The sequence below is a fragment of the Watersipora subatra genome, chromosome 6 (assembly GCF_963576615.1).
Source record: "Watersipora subatra chromosome 6, tzWatSuba1.1, whole genome shotgun sequence".
NCBI lineage: Eukaryota > Metazoa > Bryozoa > Gymnolaemata > Cheilostomatida > Watersiporidae > Watersipora > Watersipora subatra.
In genome coordinates, this window is record NC_088713.1 from 61,024,018 (window position 1) to 61,043,898 (window position 19,881).

At 36.8% G+C, this 19,881-nt stretch overlaps 1 long non-coding RNA gene across 1 annotated transcript; it reads right to left on the reverse strand.

Moving 5' to 3' along the window:
• Positions 1 to 237: 237 nt before the first annotated feature.
• Positions 238 to 4,876, reverse strand: LOC137398576 (uncharacterized). Its single transcript, XR_010978969.1, has 2 exons — positions 4,767 to 4,876; positions 238 to 2,379 (listed from the first exon to the last, which is right to left on the reverse strand). It is a non-coding gene; the product is annotated as an uncharacterized lncRNA (long non-coding RNA).
• Positions 4,877 to 19,881: the final 15,005 nt, after the last annotated feature.

Below are 19,881 nucleotides of genomic sequence, written 5' to 3' on the forward strand. Positions count from 1 at the left end.
TAGCTCATAGGCAATTGTAAAATTAACCTGATGGGACCTTGTTTTGGTAAATTACGGTAGTTGACATAATAAAGCATTATAGAACCAATGCAACAGCACGGCAACCAATAAGGTGCTAGCTTTATTAGAATCTGAAGTTTTTTAAACATATATATATATATATTACTGTTTGCTTATAATGTTAGCCATTAGGCCAACAGCCATAATCAAATAAGCACACACGTTTTGTATAGCATCAACAATTTATAAATTTATTTATATAATTATGTTTTAAAATGGTGTCAGGTGTGTTGGTCCATGTATGCACATACAGTTCATATGAAAAATGAATCAGGTTGTCACTGCTTCATAGCATTCATTACCCCCTATTGACGATGGAGTACTATAAAAAAAATTCAAACAGTGCCAACACAACAGTAGTGCACAGGGAATCAGAAATTCCTTGAAAAGCCACAATCACATCCAAAATACTGAAAAAAGGACAAATGAGCATTAATAATATTTGCTCCATACATGCACTAGAATTGAAACACCAGTAGTAAAATTTGACAATAGTGAGTCACCAGAGAACAACAGACTCGATATATCTATCAAGGAGCAATGTTGATTACAACAAAATAATATTAAAATATTAAAGCTGGTTGGTTTTAGACAAACAGTCCAACTATTTAAAATCTTATGCATGCAATAACGAGCAGCTAATTTTGATTGGAACATAAACATGTCTTAAAAAGATTGGAAAAAGTATTGGAAAAATTAAGCACCCGAACTTAATATTCACCATAGAAAAAATATAGATAGTTTTAGTCGAATATCTGCCATAAGTTTCACATTCTCTCAATGTCTGAAGTTTACTTAAAATGGTCCCGTCTAGTAGCTTTCTATTTCTGCGTCATATCTTATCCTCGTTTTTAATGATATGCCGCATATATCCCCGCGTAGCACATTTCTGGATTTTTTTTCAGTTTCGCAAGTCGAAGTGAGCCATAAATTATGCTCTCTATAATATTTTACTGTATAGATAACGGTGAATTAGTGAGTCAATTAGGAAAACAACAAAAGGTACACACGATGATTGTACTTAGAGATATGAAGTATTTGTATCCTTATAAAATTATTCACCCACAACTATGATGATAGCTGCACAAGAGACCACGCAGAAGTCTGGCGTCTGCTACTACCTCGGCTCTGAGTAGCACATTTCTGGATTCATTTTCTGAGTCGGAGGTCTCAAGCTCAACTTGAGTCTGAAATGACTCATCCACAACTGTTATGGTAGCTTCAAACAAGGCCACACAGAAATAGCGCGTCTGCTACTAACTCGGCTTTGAGTAGCACATTGCCAGACTGCTGTTATACTCCGTGAATGTCTTAAAGTTTGCTTTGCTGTGATTACTAGCCGAGTAAAATAGTCTTAATTTAATTTTTCCATCATATTTTACTCCGTAGATCGGCTAATGATGAATCAGTGACCAAGGCTGTACCAAACCAAAGGTTCACACATCGAGGTTGTTTAGAGCTATGAACTCTCTTTAAATATGACTCATACACAGCTATTATGGGAGCTTCAAATGAGGCCACACAACAGTAGCGTGCCTGCTACTAATTCAAAGGAATAGCAACCAAACTGCTGTAGGTGAAGGAGGTAGATGAAGAAACAGGTCTACCCCAGACTGCAGTGAATCGAGAAAACGAACCAACAGAGCTGAAATTTCATACGGTATTCCCTGATAAGAAGTATGAGTTCATGGTAAAGAAGGACAACTATGATAATACAGGTGTAACCATAGTCGCATAGTGGAAATAAAAAGATATCAAGTCACCACTATGCAAGACGGGATACAGGAAAAAAACAGAAGATAATGTTGAGCTCAACACCTCCTGATACAGTATCGGCTCTACTAAGAGTGAAGAAACCTCATTGACTGGATACGACGGATACCTCGAGATAGAGTTTCATCTTTACTCAAAATAATGCAACTCTATTGATCAGAAACAATTAAAAGATTAACTCTTATAGGCTCCATAACTCTACTGACTGCCTCATCTCTACTCAAAATGAAAAAACTATCGACCAGATACATAGGAAAAAGTTGTGGCATTTGCTGGGCTCCTTCCGTATCTCTAACAGGGGCTTTATCTTAAGGATATTGATGAAAAGTATGACAACTGTAATGGAAAGGCTGGCGTGATCAATTCTGTTACGCAGTCACCAAGGTGACGCTTCGGTCGAAACTCCGTCAAGAAGTGTTAGCTTGTGAAGCCAGACGTCGATAGTGATTAATTCATATGCTTTCTTCTGCAGATGAGTTGCATCTCTGCAGCATGTGCCGCTATTTCTTGCCAGCACATCTTGGTTCATATGTCCAAGTTGAAGGTCTAAAACATACGATCAAATTTAAAGAATTAAAAATTAAAGAATGATTACAAACATACAGGCTGGTTGGCAAAAGAACCTTCTAGAACATGTCACCTTCTAGTAATTATTGCTGTACAGCCCATACCTCTACATACCAGTACCCCAACACGATAAACTTGAGATACAAGCTGACTTTCTAGCCAGTTTTTTCATTGAGATATGAGTAATATTTGAGACAGTTTTCGATGGCCACTATAGTGTACAGCCATCGAGGCCGCTTTCGAGAACAGCGTCAATCGGTATTTTTTCTCCTCGAACTTGAGAAATGTTTTTAACAGATTGACTAAATTTATAGTGAACTCGAGGCAAAGACTCATAACTGGAAACAGATACAAAGAAAATAAGTTTACTAAAATTAAAACTTAGCTTTAGATGTGTTTAATAAGCTAAATTCATTGAAGTTTAAGGTTGACATGCAACAATATTCACATTACAGTTATTTGGTATAAAAGGATTCACCATGCTTTACTATGTTGTGTTGTAGGTTCAAAATATGTGGAAATGTGATTACAAGCTCTTTAAAAGCGAACAGTTAAACAAAAACAGCTGCATGTTGAAATCTCTTATTTGGATGAGGTATTCAATTCAACGTGGTTGTTTTGACACGGGCTGTTATCACGTAAAATTAAAGGCCAATAAAAGGCTCAATATAAAACATTATTACCATGAACCATGTATAGTTTCTATTACACAGAGTCGCAAAAGTTTAGTGTACCGGAGTCGTTGCTCTCAAGTCTCTCTCAGATTACCGCTGTCTGGAATGTAATTACTCCATTCAATAATGTACACATTGATGTTACATTTTTTAATTGCAGATCACAACAACTAAATGGGGATTTGCTACTTTGTTTGTGTAGGTATTGAATTGTAACAACTAACAACCCTTTTTCCGATGTAATACCATCTTTAAAGGTTGACTTGCAACAAAATTCACATTAGTTATTTGGTATCAAATGATTTACCATGGCTTACTCTGTTGTGTTGTCAGTACTAAATATGTGGAAATGTGAGTACAAGCTCTTAAAAGCTCCAAAATAAACAGAAAATTGCAGCCACACGAGACCAATTAGGAAACAAGCTCAGTCTCGGAAGAAGCTTGTTTGACTGTATTATAAATGACTTACTGAACTGCTATTCTTGACATTTAACAATATTCTAGGCATATCTCAGCAATTATTTTGCCGCACGGCACACCTATAACAGCAACTGTGTTCCAAATAACTCTCAAGAGACATAAAAATCACTTGACTGTTAAAAATGTATCTGTATATGACAAACTAAATGACTGACAAAATTATTGTCATTGGTTTCTTACTGTTCATTTATTTATTTATTTATCAAGTAAAACTATAAATGCACACAAAAATAGATATACAGTGGGTGCTCTTATAACGTACACCTTTCATAACGTAAATTCTAGATGATGTAAATAAGTTATCTGTGAAGTTTTTACTTCGTACTACGTAACGAATTCAATATAACGTAAAGTGTCAAGTCGGGGGAGTTTTCAAATGTGTCGACAAAACAGAGAATAGGGTAGCTGTGCAATTGTTCATAATTACTTAAAAGGAAGCAATTGATGCAGGTGTTACAGCATCGGTCTACCAATCTGAATGTCAGCAAATGGCTTGAACCGAATTTGCTAGCTCTGACAAGAGTCAACAGGTGAAGAAAAGCGACATGCAGTAATTATGGCAATACAGTACATCAAGCAAAACAATTTTTGCTGAATAACCTGTTCGAAGATATCCTCTTAGCAATGTTCAAGTATGGGCATGGTCAGTTACAAACCACTAGAATGAACTGACCAGTTTACAACAATTCATTCCACTTAAGTAAAACTGAGATTCGCCCATAAGGCTATCAGCTACTATCACCATGCTATGCAATATTAGATCAAACGAACATGTAGCGTTTTTGTTTAATTCAGAAACACGTCTTAGTGTAACACGTTTGATAGATGAGCTGCCTAAAATATCACAACGCAGATGCTCACATTGAGACTACTTTTATTAGTTCACAGGCGTCTGTTCCATGTTCAGCTTTACGCAGTCGTCGTAAACTTGCTTTAAATCACTTGTGTCGCATTAGTTATAGATTTAGTGGGAATTTAGTGGAGGGTTTTAGTGGGAAAATTTATTATTTGATCATTCAATTTAGGCGATAGCCTGTTTTATGATTATAGTGAAATATGGTGCATAATACAGAATAGACTGTTGGTTTTTTATTTTAAGTGTTTCGAAAGCAATGTTAACGTGATTGCAATACCACACAACAAATTAACAGGACAAACTAAGTTTGCAGCGTTGCCATGACCTAAAAAAGTAAACAATTAATCGTTCCTTACGTTTGCATTATCATCATCGTACTCTCGTTAATCTTCGTGGAAATCCACGTCAAACTTCGAACAAGCTGAAGTGATCTGAAATGACAACCATGACGCGCGGCTTCCTATCCTCAAAAGAACTACAGCAGGTCGCAGTAACGCTTTGTCGCACTAAGCTACGTATGCGATCATATGAGTCGCTCAAGATGTCGGAAAGCTTGCTAAATGCGGCATGTAAATTCATGGATCTTAGACTGAGTATCACCGAGCATATTTTGTCCATTTAGATAGACATTTAATTTTGTCCGTTTGACAGAATGGTTGAAAATCCCCTCAGTTCGTAAAACCACCCACAATTGTCATCGTTCAATTGTTAGAATTATGTTAGTATTTAGGAAATACGCTGCGTTTTCAAACTTTGATAGGGCATTAGCCTATGTAATATAATAGGCAGAAGCATTTACGAGTGATCATTTACTGATGTGACTTGCCGCTCGCAGCCTTGTTACGAAAAGATTTTGTAGTCATTACTTGGTGCTGCATTTAAAGCTGTAAAAATTAAAATAACGCAGGTAAGAGATATAGATAGATATCATACGCACGGATGGGTGCATTAACATGTTGCATATGAAATCCAGTCATGTCTAGAATTTTGAAAGATGTGAGAGATAGATGTGGATGAGCAATCCTGAACTGTCTATTTAGTTATCCCGCTTTATTGGAGAGAATATTCTAAAATTACAACATATTCTCAATAAAAAGCTTTTATTTGCAGGCAAGATAATTTAAACAACATGTGCATAGAGCTAAGTACCATCTCCTGTGGCCCTCAACAGCACCAGCATCGCAGACAAAACTGGGACAGCATGTTCAGGCACTTATCGTTAATGTCATCTATCTTTGCATACCCATGCAAGTGCAAAAACCCGATACTATACTTGAGCTGTGGAAACGTTTATTTGTACTTTCACTATAACATTCATTCATTGAATGAATGTTATATGAAAGTATTCAACTGTCTAGTAAATTACTGTCAGCCATTTGTTGCATCAACACTCAAGTTTTGGGTTTTACCCAGGAAGGTAGTTCCTGTAAAAGGAGAAAGTTGCTGAAGCATGCCTGTCTAGCCCTGCGAGCCCCTCCCCATCAATCAGAATGCCCCAAACCCGATACCACCGATGCCGCCAACCAGTGATGCCTGTGACCCAGCCACCATATGCGGACCATTAAAAAATTTTCAAGTTGTATAATAATATTGTCCAAAAATAGATGAATAAAAAATAAATGTCATGTAACAGTAAGTAAGCATTAAATGTATTACTGTCAACGCACTCTAAATGAAATTATCTTAATAGTGTAAAGGCCTGACTCCGGTAGCTGAGTCAGCTTTACCACACTAACTATCTGGGCCTGCCTGACACGTCCAACGGGTAAGGCCAGTCCTCCACAAGTACCCAGCAGTCAGGCTTACTCCGAAACCAACTTCTGTGTCTCTATAAGTGACTAGTCTAGGTCTACTAGCAGCTCGCTGGTATAGGCAATGCATCTCACATTCTTTGGGACTGAAGGTAACACTTATTTTAATAATCTTTATCTCTGACAAGCCCTAGATGTTATTTTCTCGGCGTGCAAGTCCCGGGCTAAATTGTTTGAAATTTAAACTCCTAAGTAACAAAAGCTCTCGACAATTTTAATAGGTTCAGTATGGAGAGAATGGCCTGTGATTTGATCAACCAATGAGTCATTAATTTTGACATGGCATTTTTAGCATTGAAGGACATCATCCATGTGAGAGCCCATCCTTTCAATTTAGTGAAATCTTGCTGGAGCACCATCAGTAGAGCACCATCGCTGATTCGGTGATTCCAACTGGACAAAACTTCAGAATGTCAAGATGTCATTGATGTAGATGAGAAACAGTGAAAGGTCCGAAACAGAGCCATGAAGAATGCTCGAGCAAACAGGCAGAAAGCCTGAAGTAATACTGTGAAGAATTTGCCTCTGATAGATCGGTGAAGTTGTTTTGAGGGGTGCGCTGATTGTCATTTACTCCACTAACATTCAAAAGCAAACCCTAGTTCTATTGCATAATGTCTGGATTTTAACAACCGACAACCCGAACTCAAGACATGCAGTTATGATTTGATGCATCGACATAATTGCATGAAGGTTCATGGACCTTGTGAATTTGCCCCCAAAACACAACTTGCGGGGTAATCTACTAGCTCAACAATTAAACCCTTTCAGCAAAGTTCACAATGCTCTATTTTTAATAAAGACAGAATTTGTCAAAGAACAACCAGTCACAAAATATGTAATCATACTATGTCATAATATGTAAAATATTATTCAAGTAGTTGGAACAAATGAATCAAGTAAAAATCATTAAAACAGGAGAAAAAGTTAATAGATTAAATATTATCCAAGATTTAAGTACATAGGTAAAATAAGTCTATAACTCCCAAATTGTAGGACTCAGCGACTGCCTTAAATTATACTATAAAATAGCTCAACTTGTATTGCTCTGTGTAGATCCAGTGACTGAATGCTAAACTTAGAAAAATGCTGCGATACTTATTCCGTTTCTACTATTTGTAGGAGGTAAAAATAAGTCAGGGCATCATTGGCTAAAAGAATTGTGACGTGCGAAAAATTGCATCATGTTGTGAAAGATCCTGCGAAAAATTATGAATATTAAAATTGCAAAAATAGTTACTTTTGCGACTGTGTCTGGTATCAAATTGTCATTTCTTGCTTCAGTCTGGTCTTGGTTCGGACGTTTAGTGGAGGTAGTCCCTGAGCACCGTCTCAGTTGTGTATTTCGCTGACTATCTTTTATTTACTGGATTTGGTCTCTCCTAACCCTTGCCCTGGTAGCTCAGGTGTTTGGAGGGACGGGTCTTGTAACCGCATATGAAATAGTGGAATTGCAGGTTATGGTAGTATTGGCTCTCACGAAGTTGCAGCGTTTATAATTTCCTAGCCATGAGAATGATCCTTTAGGTGTTGGATAATTAGGTTTTCATAAGTCGAAACTTCTCCGGTTAGTGATTAATTGCAGCTTGTTGTTTCGGAGGTGTACTGCTTTTTTTTTAAAAACCTATGTTCAAATGTCAGCATTCTTCAAAGCCGACGAGATTGGCAGTAAATGCTCTCTTTTCCAAAAATATGCTTATAATACCAATCACTAATATTAATCACCACTCTCTGATACCTATTTGTCAAATTTTTTTTAGTTTTTTTGATTATAGATGTATCAATTTCCGTCTTGAATAACTTCTGGATTCGAAAAGAATGAGCAACCTTATCAAATGCCTTAGAGAAGCCCAACACAGCAGCACAGAATGCCCTTCATCAACCATTTCCATATTCATTAATTGTTGTTATTAGCTGAGTGCTGCAGGAGAAGTTCCTCCTGAATGATGCTGTTTTGTTACGAATAATTTCTCAAGGTTTTTACTAATGTTACTCAAAACAACATGTTTTAGGAGTTTATTACATGTAGGTATACTTTTAAGAGACACATGCCTATAAGTGCCACTAGTCGATCGATTTCCCTTAAAAATTGACACTTTATTTGCGATTTTCCTATTAGATGGTAATTTGCCTGTATTAAAAGAGTGCTGATGAGTATGGCTCAAAATTGCTCCAGTCAGCTCCAAAATAAAAGTTTCTTTCCTAAAACTATCTGGTCCAGCTGATTTGCCCGGTTTAAGGAAAGTTGTTATTTTCCAGATCCCCTCCACTGAAACTCTGATTAGATAAAAAGTTTAGTCATACTCTAGAAAGCTGGAATCGACTTTAGAAAAAAAGCTTTGAAAAAATTAATTAAAATTATCAGCTTTCAGTTCACTCTGAACGATGCTATCACCAGTGGCTATTAGCTTACCACCACACAGTTGCTTGACACAAAAACAAAAAGATTTCGATTGTCCTTTACATAAAGGCCTGCTAAATGTGTCTGTTGTAGTGAGCTTTTTCCTATTTTCTAAAATTTTTGAAAGATGGACTATGAAAGATGGTCTTGCGATCTCGATTTTTTATATATTGTACCACTCTGCTTTTTGTCTGTTTTTTTTTCGGGGCTATTGTATCGAACCAACCAGGTTCATTGGTTTTTCCTGTCTTAAAATGCAGTGCAGAACATGGCAGTCAGCTATTTCCCTAAGATCCTTTTCAAGGATGTTTAAAATGAAATTGATGCTTCCAAGATGATTAATGACATCTACCACATAGCGATGGGAAATGCCATTGATCTTTGTATGATTAATAGCATTAATTTGCTTTTGGCATCACATGGCTTTTGCCCATACGAAAAAGATCAACCCTTTTATGACTTTCTCCAACTCACTTCGAAAAGAGATCTACCCTTTTATGACTGTCTCCAACTCACTACGAAAAGAGATCTATCTTTTTATGACTGTCTCCAACTCAGCAACATTGATACGTGACACTTCACTCATTTCTCAACGACTCTGTATCCTCAATCCTTAAGCCTTCAACTTCAATATATGGCACAGTTGCAAAACTGCTTGTATGTGCTCTATTTATGACATTAAAAATAGCTGGTTTACTAGTCACCTTGGTTCTGTTCCACCGACATAAAGACAATGAATTGACCCCAATGAATACTATTCAATGTGCAGTGGTATGACATCACATCTTAAAGATGGGTATAAGGTACTTTGAGGTAGTGTAGCTACAGTCGTAACAGTTTTTATGCCGGATTGCTCATGGTGGCCGTATTATGATATTTGTCAGTGTCATGTGTAATAATGTTTTGTCCTGTCACAAAACCATGTTTTTTCGTGAAGCTGGTTATTCTACTGTACTGATCTGAATGCTATCACTATGTTTCCATGACGCGCATGTTGCTCAAGTTTGAGCTAATCCGCAAGTTATCTCCCTCACGGAAGCGGCATAAATATGCAAGCTAAGCCAGTTTTACTGCTCACATCTCTTTATCGAATCCATCATGCTTGCGAATGATGGAAACCGCACTTGCATGGATGGTATTAAAATATTGCGCAGGCTATTCAATTTTAAACATTTTCATACTTCAGTCATTTTTATTTCAATGTGAGCAATACCATTTATGTATTATCTATTCACATAAATAATACATAAACTGTTCAAATAAATTCATTTACAGTTGATCCCATGTAGTATTTGTATCTCCAGGAGTACATACATGTGGGTTCTCAAGTGAGAAGAGAAAACAATTTAAGACTTGCAGTGTACATGTGATGAGTTTATTTCCAAAGCCAGTTATTTCCGATTTTGACATTTTTAAAAAACAATAAAATCTTGTATACTCGATAGTGTTTAATATAATTGGCATATATTTTAGTTAATTCTCAAGACAAGTGACAAATCAAGCTTATAATTTCCTTTTGTTCAACAGTTTTGTCAAGAAGTATGGTAAACAGCCAACAGATTGCTGCATTTTTTCCAAAGACGGTTTCTTCCGAAATGACTGCTTTCGGCTTGAAAGAATCGGCAACCATTGATTTAAACAACAAATCCTAGATAATCGCCTGACTTTAACCACAGCTTTAGGTGAACTAATAATTAAAGTGGAATAGTTACAAGCGGTAAACCGACATGTTTAGTTTATTAGTCTAATAAAGCACCAAACAATAAATGCAAGAGAACATACACGAGTATATAGAACAGGATACTATACTTTGATAGCAAATTAATAAAGTAAGAGAAAGTTTAGATGTCTATGACATAATGCTCAACATAAAGTCTCTAACAGTCATCACTATCGGCGTCCTCATCTCCTGCAGTTTGGCAGAGGATTCTACTATAAAACTCACACACATCTACTGGAGCACCCATTTCAATTAGCAGCTTTCATACATCATCAGCTTTTGCTGCCTTAACACAGGATCTAGTAGCTAGAACTGACGGCCAAAAGTGAATCCACTGTTTTCTTTGCTTGAGAACAGTATCCTCTGCCATCATACTACTATAAGCTTCTTTCATAGCCAGCTTGCCGTCTTTCAGCTGAATAACTTTGGCATCTGATATTCTGAAGCTTCTATTGAACTTTACAAAGCTTTTGACTTCCTTTTTGAAGTCATAAGATATCCAATCGTCTTGAAACTTTAAAACAGTGCCATGGTTTTCCAAGATTTTATCATACTCAGATGGCAACATTTATTGCATCATTTTTTCTTTTATTCTTTGTTCAATCCTTCTAAAAACACGGTCAGCTGGAAGATAGTTGTGGCCTCTCACAGATAAGGTGTAGTCTATTGTGAGAGGTGAAGAGGTTGATCCGGACTTGGCCAGTGCCAGCAACATAAACATCATGCACATGTTTTTGTTTTGACCAAAGCATGAATCACTAAAAGTTCGTAGTTGGTTTGGACTGTTCAAGTGATTTTTGAATGGTTCTGTAAGGGTGTGCTTCACAGCTGAGGACATTATGTTAGAATCTTTTGAAGCTTGATCTTCTCTTTAGGTAAAAAGCTGCACATTCTCCAGAGACTGTCGAGCTTGTTTTCCCAGATGTAGCACAACAGCAAAAACATACTGGTAGAGCTGCCTGCTATAGTAGGCTTGACCAACAGGTGTCTTTAGTAAAACAAGGTTTTTCATTTCATCAAAGACAATAGTGATGCTATCATCAGTGGTGGCATTCAGCTTGTCATAAAATACTTTCGCCTTACGCCTGTGAACAATCAAGGAAGCAAGATTAACAGCTTTATCCTCTGATGACAAGCAGTTTTTGATTTTTAATTTTTGCTGAGTGCAAGTTGCACATACATCAGTAGATGGAGAGCCAAAAGCAAGGTTGAAGCTATAGGAAAACACTCCCCAAAAGTAAGTATACTTTACTAGGCTGTTCCGGTCAGGATTCTCTGCCACAAAGATGCTGTAGAGCTGGCGAATGTTGTAATAAGAACCGAGGTACGTTCGTTCAGGTGCACCTAAAAGTAGAACAGCGAAATGTATAATCCACTTCCAGTAAATTCTATACCAGAGGTTTTTTACAAAGCAAAAAATTTTGAAACATAGAAGGCAAAATTATAACCTATTTTAATTTTACTAACCTTTTCTTCCATACTGGGTGACCTGTCAGCTTAGATAAGAAGTCTACACTAAGGATAAATGGTGAATACTGATATGCTAATATCGTATCTTTGGGAGTTGTCTTCTTGATATATCGATCTACCGATAACTCCCGGATATTGGTGATGTAATCAACTACCTACCGAAATAAAATTACTATCGACGTATCGGTCAAATAAAACATTGAGTTGACAGAAAAGAATTTAAAAAATCTCAATAATTATCAAGGGAACAAGGATTGTCATGGCCTAAGATCTACTGAAATGATAAGGTTGTGTGTGTGCAAAAATAGTTTTCAAAAGATTCAGTTGGGTGCTTAGGCTTCAGACAGTATTTATTAGGATAAAGAAAATACCTTTGATTCAGCAACAAAATCACAGCCATAACAATCGTGGTATCGTGATCCATGAATAAAAAGGAAGAAGTGCAAAAAAAAAACAATCTGCAGCAAAAAAGAATTGACAAACAATATATTGATGTGTGAACTATCGATGAGATGAGAAAAAGAAACTACCGGTAAGACTGATAACACGATAGGGCAGTTTCACTTTGACTTATATGATCGAGAAGACAACTACCGAATATCGTTATCTTTTATCATTGTCTTGTCCATCCCTAGTCTACACACCATTGCTTCTGCTCTGCATATTTATGCTCTTGACAAGCACCTCCTCTTAACTTTGGTCTGCTGTGTCCATGTTCGGAGTAATACTTTGCAAGGTTAGTCACTCTATCTTTCTTCACAGCTAAAAGTACAATACAATCGCTACATGCTGGGTTTCGTTGTATGTAGTCTATGCATCAACAATGTTACAATCAACAATCAACCTCTATGCATACAAAAGCAAGATAAGGAAATTGTAGATTATAGAAAGAAGGGTTATTATTTCAGGATTTGAACATACCTAGTACAGAAATAAAATCATTTTTGCATACAGGTACTTTTCTATTTCCATCTTTCCTCAACAGGTTGAACCTTGTAGACACTTCTCTGTTTCTTTTACGTTCATTCTCTGGAGTACAAGAATGTCTCTGCGTTTCGGCTATGGTAAGCAACAATGTTATGTGGTTATCTACTTGGACATTAAACTTGTACAGAAGATTAAAGTGATGCTCTATATCTACGACAGTCAGCTTGTAGCATGGCATACTCCTGTTGCTTTTGTCTTATGGGCACAAGACAAAGTGGCTACTTTGTCACCAGCTGAATGCAAAAGTCGTTTTTGTTTTAGAGTGTTCTAATGGTTCAAGTGTTGTAGAGTGTTATAATAGCAAAATATTTAAACACAAAATCATATCCAGTTGAAAGGAAGAGGTTGATGTTAATTGTCTGGATCATGATATTGGTTTTCTGTCAAATTTGTATCTCCCAGAGCCTGTAGGTATATGGTAAATTGATCCAACCTTCACTGCATGGCAGCCATATCTATATAAACATATATTTCTTGTATTACATGTGGTTTATATACAGACGAGTGTTCCTCATACTGATAACCTGGAAGAAATCAATGACAAGCCTCTATCAACCTAATAAAGTCAGTCTAAAGGTTAAACTGCTGCCTTTCTCGTTGAAAGTCATCTAACATTACACTATTACTATGTTTCCATGACAAACATGATGCGCAATTTTGAGCCAATCTGCAAGTTGACCGCATCATGGAAATGGCCCTAATCCGCAAGATAAGCGAGTTTTGCAATTCGTAAATTTTTATCGACTCCATCATGCTTGTGAATGATGGAAACGACATATGCGAATCATGTGCATTAAGATATCGCGCAGGCTATTCCATTCTAAACATTTTCACGCTTTAGTCATTTCGAATTCAGCAGTCTCACTGCGCCAATGTTCTGAACGAATGCTGCTAAGCTAAACATGACAAGACTGCGTAGCTATTTATAAGGCCATTAATTAGGTAATACTTGACCTTGGAGCTTAATCCAAGAGCTTAATCAGCGCTTGGAGTCAAGCGCTGATGATAAATGTAAGTAGAATGATAAAAGTAATTCTACTTACACACAGCTTCAAATGCGCGTCATGGAAACATTGTGATTGTCGAACTGTAGCTTTTTTTTTGAGAAAAAACAGGAATGACTAATGGTGATGGTCTGTCTTCATCTAGCTCTTCCCTATCTTTTTAGTTCTCAGTCTTTGGCTGGTTCTCTTTGACGCCCATGCTAACTTCTCAACCCTGATTGAATGACTGACGAATTAGGTCTTAGTTTACAAACGAACCTTCTTTATTTGTATAGCAGTTGTGAAAACTACAAATGAATATGAATAGTATGATGCAACTTAACTAAAAGCATAATATACTAAATTGATATGCGTATAACTTGTCATAGCATAAAAAGCAGTGCAATAACAAACATTTTTTAGTTGCCAATAGTAATAAAGCATTGGTAGTCATCCCACGACCACACGAGCGGAGCGGAAGTGTGGGAGTTTTTATGATAAATGCATGTGCACACAACTTACGAAAATTATTCATCAACAACGAGACGAACCCTCATCAAGAAATTTCATCAACAATTTTAAGCATCGGAATTTAAAGTCGTTAAAGTATAATAACGATACGAAACACATTTAAACCTATTTAAATATGTTACCAAGTCTTTGTAAACCTACGATAATATCTTAAAACTTACCCATCTGATCGGATTATACACAAATAGACAGATTAATTTGAACGAAAATTGCCACAAAAAGCTTGAAAAGCTCGGTTTAATAAAAGTTAAGACCGACAATTGAAACGCCAATAAAGCCGTGCGACCGATTGTAGAACTATTTAGTAGTGCGTATTTCACGAGAAAACCGTGCTCATTTCATGTCTATGGCATTTTTTACTTGTAATCGAATTTATTCGAAGGTTTCTGTAATAAACGTAGACCGTTTGAGGCATAGACTGATTTACAGGTACGAAATTGTGGTACACAGTTTATCAGCCTGTGTTTTTTGTCCAATCACCGAAGGTTTCATTATTTGAAACGTTAGCCGAAATTCTTTACAACTTATGTACAAGCTAGGGCCGAACTTCAACGCCCCTTCATGATGAGAACATTTTTTATTTTGCTACAGTTTTAGACGCGTGAATGCTCCTACTGGCTTTCCGTTAAAGATCTCTTATCAAAACCATTCTACATTCAACGCAACCAACTTTCAAACTGTGTATAGTACACAGTAGCTTGCCATTTTACTTCTAATTTTGCATTTCAGAGTTATAATAAACGTATTTCTTTATTGTTGTTGAATTACATACATTACAGTAAATTAGGCCTACGGCTTTATAACACTTTTATAACAGCTTTTATTTTGCTGCAGTTTGCAGAAATCTTCGAGACGCGTGAACGCTCATAGGTTTTCTATTATTGCTGTATTACTATATTAAAAACATTAGTTATTTTAATAATATCAGTGCATTTTACTTATAATATTGGCCAACATTGCATTTCTCCTATTGCAAGGGAGAGATATAAACGTGTAATATTTTCCTTTCATTGTTGTTGTTTGTCATGACCAAACACTTTTTAAATATATTTTCTAAAAATCTGTATAAATACCACAACTTCTCGATATTGCTACTTATGACGTTTTGAAATGTAAACAAAATTGTGTATTGGTTTTCTATTATTACTAAATTAATAACATTGACTATTCTAAGAATATCAGTGCATTTTACTTATAATATTGGCCAATATTGCATTTCTCCTATTGCAGGGGGAAAATATAAACATCTTTTCCATTCATTATTACTGTTTGTTGTATATAATAACACCCACACCCAGTACATTACAGCTACCATTGCAGTTATCCTATTGCACTGCAGGGTCATTTGACTGCTAATATTGCATTTCTCAACCATCAGTACCCTTTATTTTTTTGCCAATATCTCTAGCCATCTCTTTGGTCGTGGGCTGTATGACAGTGGAATTTCTAGTATAAAGTAAAAATTACAATTAAATGTAGAAAATGTAAATTCATACCTTGTTTGACCTTCAGGGTTGAAGTTAAAGTCCTTTGAAATAGTTTTTGGAAAAAGCTGCTTTTTTAACTTAGAATATTAACTTTTTTAACTTAAAATAATTTTAACTTAAAGAAATCAGAAATGGCTGCCGACCATATAACAATGTCAGTAAGCGGAATAATATATGAAATAGATATACACATGTTAAGTAGTCAGAATGAAACTGACAGCGTAGTCAAGAACTCTCTATATGGTTTTCTGTAAGTAGCATGTAGAAAACTGTTGGAGGACAAAGAAAATTCTGGTTTATATCCTAATAATTTCATGTCTCAAAAACAATATGTTGTGCAAAGCTATGGTAATATTGTGACAGTGAAATCATACTGCAAGCCATAAAGGGTTGCAGTATTGCCATTTACACCAGTATTGCCATTCTGGTGTAAAGTTTGAATATAATGACTTGATTCATCACTGTTGACTGTTGTTGACACCAAGGCCGGACTGCACCAACAAAAGTCAAATGAGAGTAGAAAATTTCACAACCAGTTTGTTACAGCCTCTCGCTGGTTTTTCTTGTCTTCACCACCTTTTTTTGGTTTTTTTTACTTGTTTTTACTGCTTCACTTGCCTTTTTTAGCCTATTGTACTTGCTCAAGCTGAGTAGATTTCTTAAGTCGTGCTTTTAGACCTTGTCGGACCTATTTCGACGTATGTCATATGCACATTGCTTACATTTTCTCTATATGTTCCCTTAGCGATTTTCATGTCAGCTTTTATCATTCAGCGAACTAGAAACTGTGCCTCTTCTCAATTTTTTCGCTGTAAACCAGATTTTAATCAGCGTAATACTAATATAATAGTAATATTACTAATCAGCTAATCCTAATCAGCTAATTGCTTTTGAGCAATCAAATTGTGACATTTAGGAGGTCATCTTATTAGCGGTATCTGTGGCTTCCGTGGGAAAATTTTTGACATAACAATTCACAGATAATCCATATCAACGATTATGTTAGGTTTTGGGCATGGCCAGCTCTCACTGTTTAATCTATCGATAAGGATGTAGACATTCATTTTGTTATGTTGTTTCGATATTTTAAAAGTGCAGTCACTTGGTGGTCTTGGCTGTGGTTCCATTTATTTTATCGGACTGTTGGTAGCACGGACCACTCTCGGAGTTTCTAGAGCTTAGTGAACTCAGCAAGCCCTTTTGAAATATATTAGAGTCTGTTAAAACCATACATATATCTCCTTCGAAACAGTGATTGCATTAACCGTTTTTTGTCATTTCAAGCCCTTGTACCTGAAAACAAAATAAAGCCAAATGAGTAGTTTGTCGCCGTTGCATCAAGTTTGTCTGTTTGTCTGCTTGCTCAAACAGTTTATCTCAACTTTTGTCGAAGCTTTCATCGATACATTATTTTTAATTAATATATAATATAATCGGTACATTGTAGTTACGAAAATGCTTTATTTTTGCTCTATTCCACTGATATAAAGACAATGAATTCACACCGATGAATACTATTCAATGTACAGTGGTATGACATTACTTCTTAAAAAGGGATAAAAGGTAATTTGAGGTGGCATAGCTACAGCTGTAACAGTTCTCATGCTGCATTGCTCATGATTGCAATATTGTGATACGTGTCAGTGTCATGTGTAATAACGGCCTGTCATGTCACAGAGTCATTTTTTCTGATCTTTGATCTATATTACATAAGCTTGTATCAACTTGTCTGCATCATCTGAAAGTGATAGCTAGCAAGATGTGAGTTCTGCTATTCTTAGAGTTGCTTTCGCCTTAAGATTCGCAACATGCAATTTATTTAGCATCTCAGATTATGCCTATGTGGGAGCAACGATCATTCTGTGCTCATTTATTCATTCATGAACAATTCACCTATATGATTTTAACAGGAAAAAAAATCAGCATTTTCTTCATGTTTAATTGATGCTATCAGATGTTAAAACTTTTTCATTTTGATAGGTTTTTTCACCTCCACAGGTGATTAGAGGTATTGACAAATTTCTATTTTGATAGCCCTCCACAGGCGATAATGACATGTAGGTTTTGAAAATTTTTTCCGAATATCTAAGATAGCGAAATTTTGTTGTTTTCCTAGAAATTTACTCTTAAGGAATTTTGGTCCTACATGTCAGTCATCAACTGCTCTTCTCCACAAAATTAAATCACCCGAGCTTCTTCAGAGCATCAGCTAAATGTTTGAATACCTTTATTAAAAATTACTGCTAAATCCTGGTAGTCTGTTTCAATAGTGACTTCTCCGGTGTAATCGCTTGTACATAGCGTAATTGTGCAAACCATATTTTGTTTACTATCCCAGCTACTATAACTTCATTAATTTTTCAAGTTTTTTCGTAAAATATGGCGGGTGCGCACAACACAAAGGCAAACAAAACAAGTAACGCATTCCAAAACGTACATTCATCAAAAAATTTCATAACAGTCATAAGTCAACAGTCAAAAGTCAAACAGCATTTTAACATGGGCATGTTAACTACCAAAGTAATTGATTCTGAAAATTTTAAAGTTTCGTAAAGAATGTCTTTACTAGCATCACGCCTAAACTTAGGATCAGTAAATATCAGAGTATCAGAAATGTATATTTGCTTTACTTACTATATGTAGGCACATGTAAACAGAAGTAGGCACAAATGAGCCCTTTTGTTCTGCTTGTCTTGGCTGGCCTTAAAGAAATGTCCGTAAGTACCTCTTATGAGTTGGTGGCGCGGTTATAGGATTGGCTGGCTTCCACCATGTACTCTCACATTAGAAGGGTTATTCTCCGAATTAAACTCCGATGGGAGAGCCCAGGCCATACGTTGCCGGGCTCCACATTTTGGCCTCCAGATCATTTCTCTCAGCAGTGGTCGCTCAATACATTGAGGAGCCCTTATCTTCTGGGTAACTCTGCCAGAATTTTCCCAGTACTCGGCATCCTTGGTCAGCTGCCTAGCTTGTCTGCTTCTCTTTTCGACCAGGTGGCCTGCCTTTTTTTGCTGGCCTACATTCCATCAATTCGACTAGCATCCTGGACACTGGCTGGTTTCTGGGGATGGCACGGCTGGTGGGACTTTGAGAGGGCGATCTGCTTTCTGCAGGTTGTTTGACTTTGGGGTGGGCTGTACGACTTGCTGATTGGGTTTGCTTCTTGGGCAGCATGGAGTCATTTTAGTCTGGGGATCTCATTCTCTATCGGCCAAGAACTGACTCCACTCTGGCGAATGGGGAGTGGGCGTCCTAATGTCACAGTACTTGGCCTCTTGAAGCATTTTTACAGGAGCATAGACACACAGAGGTCGCAAAACGTTGCAACTAGTTAGTTGTGACTAGTAGTAAACTGACAGATTCCGCAATGACCTTTTTGCTCTTGCAGGGCCTACGTTATGCCTTCTAGTGTTTCGGAGGACAAGCATTTGACTGTTCCTACTTTTGGTTTCTTCTGATTATCTAGAGGGTTAGGTAGTCTGGCTGTGTGTAGTTTGGGTGCCTTTACCAGTGGAGCTCACCCCGGTGATAGTGGTTCTGCTCTTTTCTTGACTGGCACAGTCTGCAGTAGTTTTGTGTGGTATGCCTCGGCTAAAGCGTCTGCCACTTTCAAGGCAGGCAGCTGGGCTTGCTCTTCCTCAAGCTAATCGATTATCGTGTGACTCACATGGAGTTGTTTCTTCAAAAATGCTAGTTTATTTGGCTAGTTCATTTTCCGAATGTTCATCCTTTAAATTCCACGATTTTAGCTGATTGATAGTAAGCCGGTGCAACTGCCACTTTTAAGGCAACCTCAGCTTGCTCTGATGTTCCTTTTTCTGACCACTCGGTTGATAGGGAAAACTTTCCGCAAGAGTGTTTAATTGATTTAGAAGTTCTTGTAATGACTTCTCTGAGGCATCTTAGTATTCGGCAAGTTTTGTATGGCGGATTGTAAGTCTGTGTGAAGAGCTGAGTTCATGCCTTTCTTCCTTCGCACTGGCTTGTAACAATTTACTCCCCCTTAAGTTTTTATTTTTAACCTTGATAACCAGAAATATTCATACTTTAGCGGTTCTGAGTCTGCTGTTTTCCTCAG